We start from the raw sequence: 8493 nt of genomic DNA, 5'->3' as shown, positions 1-8493 counted from the left end.
TATTTCCCATTGCATTAAAAATAAATTTCAAATTTTTAATAAAAGCTACATGATATGGCATTATCTGTCCTTTGGGTATATCCCCATCATTTTTCTTTTCATTCATTTTCCATCACATCAAACTGGTGTCTACTTGTACTTCAGAGCTATTGTATCTGCTATGCCTCTACCCAAATCAATATTCCCCCAGATAACCTCACGGTTTTGCTCCCTGTTGTTATTCACATATCTGCTCAAATATTATCCTATTGCATGGACTTTTTTTTCCTGACAAATCCATCGTAAAAAGAATCCCCCATCCATTTTTGTATTCCCACTTAGTTTTTCTTCGTAGGATCTATTACTTACACTGCATTGTTATATATAATAATTTGTATCTGTTTATTCTCTATTATTGCCCACAAAAATGAAAGCTCTATGAGGAAATAAAATTTCTCTGTTTTGCTAACTTCTACATAACCATTGCCTAGAATAATGGCTGAAACATAGATTCTAAACAAATGTTTTTATATATAAATTAATTAACTTTCGCTGCTTTCTCATTGTCCATTGATAGTGCTGCAGTTTACTCGACCGCTATGATCTTTGAAAAAAAAGTTTAACAAGTCCCCTAACGCTTTTGTGTTCTGGAAAACAGACAAAGCAAAGAACAATCTTTCCCATATGACTTTCCCTATTTGAGTTAAGACTCAAAATGCCTGTTTGTTCTTCTCTAACAAGGCCAGAATCTTTGCCTCATCCATGATTAACTAATGTGTTTGTCACCAGTGAACAATGGGAATGCAATGCTGATTACAGTGATTTGATCAAAGTTTAGTTCATCTTTCCTACCTTAGACCCTGAATATTGATGCACCCTCAGTCTGAGTCATACAGTTTGTCCTTACAACCTCTCAACAAACAACACCTTCTTACTGCCCCCTCTAGAAAATAGACTGACACCAGGGTAAAGCATTCTATGAAGTCCAGTGTGATCCACCATCTCTATGCTTTAAATCCACTTGCCCACACTTCATTCTACTTCCTTTCACTAGGTTCTTTCTACCTTTGTTTACTCCTCTCTAGAAAAGAGAATCCCTTCTCTGTCTGACTTTGAGACATTTGCAAGTGATGATCAGTATTCTCCTTTTTGCAATAATCCCATTCTCCTCTCTGTAGAATAAAACCTGACTTTAACTCAATCCTAATTTTTTAACGTAGGATGTGATTATCTCATGACTGGCCATTCTACCCTTGTCTCTACAGAATTCATCGACCATACAGCAACTGGAGCAGTTTTCTAAAATGATATAAATTCAACCATATGATTGCCCTACTTAAAACCTTCCAATGACTTCCATTGAATCCAAAGTTCTTAGGATGCTGTACACAGATCTAATTTGTCTTCTTCCTTCCCCAACGTTGATAACTCTCTTCTTGTTTTCCATGCCCCTTTACACCACCCACAATGAAGCACTTTCACTGGCATCCCCAAACATTGCAGTATTGTTGCCAGCAGACTGAGAATACCTTGAGGATATAACCTTGAAAAGCCGGAGAGCAAAGCTGTTGGCCTGGTCCTAGCCCCCTAAGGTGAGAGCACAGAGCTTAGGAATGTGGAGCTGAGACTTATTCTCATGAATATATCCAGAAATAATGCCAGTCAACTGAACCCAACTTACACTACAGTCAAAACCTCAAGGGCATTAAATAATACAAAAGCAAAAAGCCACATCTAAGGAATAGCAACTTTAAAGATTAAAGGAACATCAGCCCATGCAGATGGGAAGCAACCAGGGCAACAACTCCAGCAAATTAAAAAGCCAGAGTGTCTTTTTATCTCCAAACTGTTGCATTAGCTCCTCAACAATGGTTCTTAACCAGACTGAAATACCTAAAAAATCTGACATAGATTTTGGAATCTGGATGGCAATGAAGATCAATGATGTTCAGCAGTAAGATGAAACTCAATACAGGGAATCTAAGCAATCCAGTAAAATGACACACCAGCTGAAAGAAGAAATAGCCATTTTAAGATAGAACCAAACTGATATGATAGAGCTGAAAAACTCACTACAACAATTATGCAATAAAATCAGAAGTATTAACAGTGGAATATACTGAGCTAAGGAAAGACCTCAGAGCTTGATATGGTTTGGCTGTGTCCCCACCCAAATCTCATCTTGAATTGTAGCTCCAACAGTTCCCATGTGTCATAGGAGGGATGTGGTAAAAGGTAATTGAATCATGGGGGCAGGTTATTCCTATGCTGGTCTCATGATAGTGAATAAATCTTACAAAACATGATGGTTTTATAAAGGGGAGTTTTTCTATACAAACTCTCTCTTGTTTGCTGCCATGAAGATGTGCTTTGCTCTTTGGCCATGATTTTGAGGCCTCCCCAGGCATGTGGAACTGAGTCAATTAAACCTCTTTCCTTTATAAATTACCCAGTCTCAGTTATGTCTTTCTTATAAGCAGCATGAGGACAGACTAATACAGAACTCAAAGACGAGTTATTAGAATCAACTCAAGCCCAGGCACAGTGGCTTACACCTGCAATCCCAGCAGTTTGAGAGGCCAAGGTGGGTGGATCGCTTGAGGTCACGAGTTCAAGACCAGCCTGGCCAACACGGCAAAACCATGTTTCTACTAAAAATACAAAAGTGTGCTGGGTGTGGTGGTGGGTGCTTGCAATCCCAGCTACTCGGGAGACTGAAAGACAAGAATGCCTTGAACCCAGGGGCAGAGGTTGCCATGAGCTGAGATCACACCACTACACTTCAGCCTGGGCAACAGAGTAAGACATCATCTCAAAAAAAAATAAATAAATAAATAAATCAGCTCAGTCAGACAAAAACTAAATAAATAAAACCTCTGGGAAATATAGGGTTATGTAATAAGAACAAACCTAGGACTCATTGGTGCGAGAGAAAGAGTGAGAGATAGCAAGCAATTTGGAAAATATATCTGAAGATATGTCCATGAAAATTCCTCCAATCTCACTAGAGAGGTCAACATTCAAATTCAGAAGATTCAGAGAACCCCCATGAGATACAATATAAGATGGCCATTCGCAAGACTCATAGTCATTAGATTCTCTAAGGTAAACATGAAAGAAAAAAAACATTAAAGGCAGCTAGAGAGAAGGTCCACAAAGAGGACCCATCAGACTAACAACAGACCTTTCAGAAGTAAATTTACAAGCCAGAAGAGATTGGGGGCCTATATTCAGCATCGATAAAGAAAAAAAAAGTCCAATCAAGAATTTTATATTCAAGCAAACTAATCTTCATGAGCAAAGAAAAAATAAATCCTTTTCAGACAAGCAAATGCTAAGGAAATTTGTTACCAGCAGACCTGCCATACAAGAGGTTCTTAAGGGAGTGCTAAACATAGAAATGAAAGACCACTACCAGCCACCACAACAACATACTTAAATGCGTAGACAGTTGACTCTACAAAACAACTACACAATCAAGTACATAAGAAACAGGTAAAAAATCACATAATCATATTTGCACATATCAATATTAACCTAAATGGGCTAAACACCTTCACTTAAAAGGCACAGAGCAGCAACTTGAATAAAGGAGCAAGGCTGACTATATGCTACCTTCAAGAGACATATCTCTTCAATGACACCCACAGGCTCAAAATAAAGATATGGAAAAAAATTCAAGAAATCAGAAAATAAAAGAGCAGGGGTTGCTATTCTTATTTCAGAAAACACAAACTTTAAGCCAACAGTGATCAAAAAGGCCGAAGAAGGACATTACATAATGATAAGACGTTCAATTCAATAAGACTTAACTGTCCTACACATATATGTACCCAACACAGGAGCACCCAGAAAAATAAAACAAGTTTCTAGAGACCTACAAAGAGACTTAGATAACCAAACAATAACAGTAGGATACGTCATCACACAAAACACTGTATTAGAGAGACCACTGAGGCAGAAAACTAACAAAAGATATTCAGGAACTAAACTTGACATTTGACAAAATGGACCTAACAGACACTTAGAGAACACTCCACCCTAGAATGACAGAATATACACTCTTCTCATCTGCACATGGCACATACTCTAATATCAAACACACACTTGGCCATAAACCAAGTCTCAACAAATTCAAAAGAAACAAAATCATGCCAACCATGTTCTCTGACCACAATGAAATGAAAATGAAAATCAACACCAAGAAAATCTCTCAAGTCTATTAAATGATATAGACATTGAACAGCCTTCTACAGGAATAGTTATTTTTGTATCAGGCAAAACAAACTTTAAAGCAACAGCAATTTAAAAAGACAGAGGGATATTACAAATTGATAAAAAGGACTTGTCCACTAGGAAAATATCACAATCCTAAATATATATGCACGTAACCCTGGGGCTCCCAAATTTATGAAATGATTACTACTAGACCTAAGAAATGAGATAGAAAGCAGCACAATAGTAGTGGGGGACTTCAACACTCCACAGACAGCATTAGACAGGTCCTCAAGACAAAAAGTCAACAATAAAACAATGGATTAAAGTATACCCTGGAACAAATGGACTTAACAGATATTTACAGAACATTGTACTCAACAACTGCAGAATATTCATCCTATTCATCAGCACATGGAACATTCTCCAAGATAGCCCATATCATAGGCCAATAAGCAAGTCTCAATAAATTAAAAAAAATAATAATTGAAATTACATCAAGTACTCTCTCAGACCACAGTGGAATAAAATTGAAAATCAACTCCAAAAGGAACGCTCAAAATCATGCAAATACATGGAAATTAAATAACCTAATTCTGAATGATTATTGGGTCAAAAATGAAATCAAGATGGACATTTAAAACATTTTTGAACTGAACTATAGTGGTGACACAACCTGTCAAAACTCTGGAATACAGCAAAAGTGATGCTAAGAGGAAAGTTCATAGCCTTAAATGCGTACATCGAAGAGTCTGAAAAAGCACAAATAGACAATCTAAGCTTACACCTCACACCTAAATGAACTAGAGAAACAAGAAAAAACTGAACCCAAACCCAGCAGAGTAAGAGACATGTGAAAGATCAGAGCAGAACTAAGTGAAATTGAAACAAAAAGATAAATGAAACAAAAAAGAGATAAATAAAATCAATAAACCATTGGTAAGGTTAACCAAGAAGAGAGAAGGTCCAAATAAGCTCAATTATAAATGAAATAAAAGATATTGCAACCAATGCTGCAGAAATACAAAAGATCATTCAAGGCTACTATGAACACCTTTACATGCGTAAACTAGAAATGGATAAATTCCTGGAACTATAGAACCCTCCTAGATTAAATCAGGAAGAAATAGAAACGCTGAACAGACCAATAATAAGCAGTGAGACTGAAATTGTAAGAAAAAAATTGCAAACAAAAATAAAGTCCATGATCAAATGGATTCACAGCTGCATTTTATCAGACGTTCAAAGAATTCGTACAAAATCTATGTATACTATTCCTCAAAACAGAGAAACAGGGAATCCCTTCTAAATCATTCTGTGAAACCATTATCACTCTAATACCAAAACCAGAAAAGGACATAACAACAAAAACAAAAAACTGCAGACCAATATTCCTGATGAACATAAACACAAATATTCTTAACAATATACTAGCTAATCAAATCCAACAGCATATCAAAATATAATCCACCATGATCAAGTATGTTTTATACCAGAGATGCAAGGATGGTTGAACATATACAAGTCAATAAATGTGATACACCATATAAACAGAATTAAAAACAAAAATCATATGATCTTCTCAATATACACAGAAAAGAAGCATCTCACAAAATCTGGCATTCCTTTGTAGTTAAAACCTTCAGCAAAATTGGCATGGAAGGGATATACCTTAATGTAATAAAAGCCATCTGTGACAAACCCACAGCCAACATTATACTGAATGGGAAAAAGTTGAAAGCATTCCCCCTGAGAACTGGAGCAAGACAAGATGCCTACTTTCCCCATTTCTGATTAACATAGTAATGGAAGTAATAGCCAGTGCAATCAGACAAGAGAAAGTAATAAAGCACATCTAAATCAGTAAAGGGGAAGTCAAAATGTCACTGTTTGCTGATGAAAAAATTGTATAACTAGAAAACACTAAAGACTCATCCAAAAAGTTCCTAGACCTGGAAAATAAATTCAGCAAAGTTTCAGGAGACAAAATAACATGCACAAATCAGTAGCTCTGCTATACACCCACAGTGACTCAGCTGAAAAATCAAGAACTCAACTCCCTTAACAATAGCTGCTAAAAATAAAATAAAATAAAATGAAATAAAATAAAATAAGGTAAAATACTTAGAAATATATCTATCCAAGGAGGTGAAAGATGTCTACAATGAAAACTACAAAACACTACTGAAAGAAATCATACACAACATAAGCAAATGCAAACACATCCCATGCTCGTGGATGAGTAGAATCAATGTTGTGAAAATAACCATACTACCAAAAGCAATCTAAAGGAGCACAACACACACAAACACACACACACACACACACACACACACACACACAAAAATGAACACAGCTAACTAAGGAGGTGAAAGGTCTCTACAATGCTAATTACAAAACACTGCTGAAAGAAATCAAAGATGACAAACAAATGGAAAGACATCCCATGCTCATGGACAGGAAGAATCACAATTGTTAAAATGGTCATACTGCACAAAGCAATATATGGATTCAATGCTATTCCTATGAAACTGCCAATAATGTTTTTCATAAAATTGGAAAAAACAGGTATAAAATATATATGGAACCAAAGAGCCTGAATAACTAAAGCAATCCTAACCAAAAGACAAATGAAGAAGCATTCCACTACCTGAATTCAAGCTATACTACAAGGCTGCAGTAACCAAAGCAGTATGAAACTGGTACGAAAAATGAACACATAGACCAATGGAACAGGTTGGAGAACCAATTAATGAAGCCACACGCCTAAAATTATCTCATCTTCAACAAAGTCAACAATACCAAAAAAATGGAGAATGGACTGCCTATAAATGGTGAATAAATGGTGCTGGAACTGGCTAGCCATATGCAGAAGACTGAACTTGGACCCCTTTATTTTACCATATACCAAATATAACTCAATATGGATTAAAGACTTACATATAAAACCTAAAACTATAAAAATACTAGAAAAAATCCACGGGAATATCATTCTGGACAATGCCCCTGGTAAAGATTTCATGATACAAATTCCAAAAGCAATTGCAACAAAACAAAAATTGATAAATGAGACTTAATTAAACTAACAAGTTTCTGCACAGCAAAATAAACTAGCAACAGGGTGAATAGACAACCTAGAGAATGGGAGAAAATATTTGCAAATTTTGCATCCATCAAAGGTCTAATATCCAGAATCCATAAGTAACTTAAACAAATCAACAAGCAAAAGCAAAGAACCTCATTAAAAACAGAAAAAATATGGTCATATTTATATTCATCATATAATTTATAATTTTTTTATAGTTGTTGGAGAACAAATGTTTTTTGGTTACATGGATAAGTTCTTTAGTAGTGGTTTCTGAGATTTTGGCGCACTTGTCTAATGAACAGTGTACACTTTACCCAATGTTTTTATCCCTCATCCCCCTCCTACCCTTTCCCCTGAGTCCTCAAAGTCCATTTAATCATTTATATGCCTTGCATCCTCATAGTTAAGCGCCCACTTACAAGTGAGAACATACGGTTTGGTTTTTCATTCCTTAGTTACTTCACTTAGAATAATGGTCTCCAATTCTATCCAGGTTGTTGTGAATGTCATTATTTCATTCTTTTTTAATGGCTGAGTAGTATTTTGTGATATATATATATCAGAAAATGTGTGTGTGTGTTTGTATATATATAGGCATTTAGGCTGGTTCCATATTTTTGCAATTGTGAATTGTGCTGCTATAAACATGCATGTGCAAATGTTTTTTTCATGTAATGACATTTTTCCTTTGGGTAGATACTCAGTAGTGGGCTTGCTGTATTGAATAGTAATTCCATCTTCAGTTCTTTAAGGAATCTCCACACTGTTTTCCATAGTGGTTGTAGCAGTTTACACTCCCATGAGGAGTTTAAAATGTTCCTTTTTCACCACATCCACGGCAACATCTATTATTTTTTGATTTTTTTATTATGGCCATTCTTGTCGGAGTAAGGTGGTACCTCATTGTGGTTTTAGCTTGCATTTGCCTGATAATTAGTGATGATGAACATTTTTTCATGTGTTTGTTGGCCATTTGTATATCTTCTTTTGCAAAAATTAACTCATAATTATGATTGTATTCATATCATAGTAAACAGGAATCTCCTTTTTTCATTAAAAGTATGGTCCTTTAACTTTCTGTCATTGGCTTCTCTACAAAATAATAAATTATATGTGTGACACACACTGTGGTATTAAGAAAAAACGCTTAAATGCATTATTTTAGGCAACAAATGTTATCATGTTATTACAGTTGTGGTGATCTAATAATG

The sequence above is a fragment of the Mandrillus leucophaeus genome, unplaced genomic scaffold (genome assembly GCF_000951045.1).
Source record: "Mandrillus leucophaeus isolate KB7577 unplaced genomic scaffold, Mleu.le_1.0 Scaffold358, whole genome shotgun sequence".
Lineage (NCBI taxonomy): Eukaryota > Metazoa > Chordata > Mammalia > Primates > Cercopithecidae > Mandrillus > Mandrillus leucophaeus.
The sequence above is the reverse complement of the archived record's forward strand: the minus strand, read 5'-3'. Positions refer to the sequence as shown.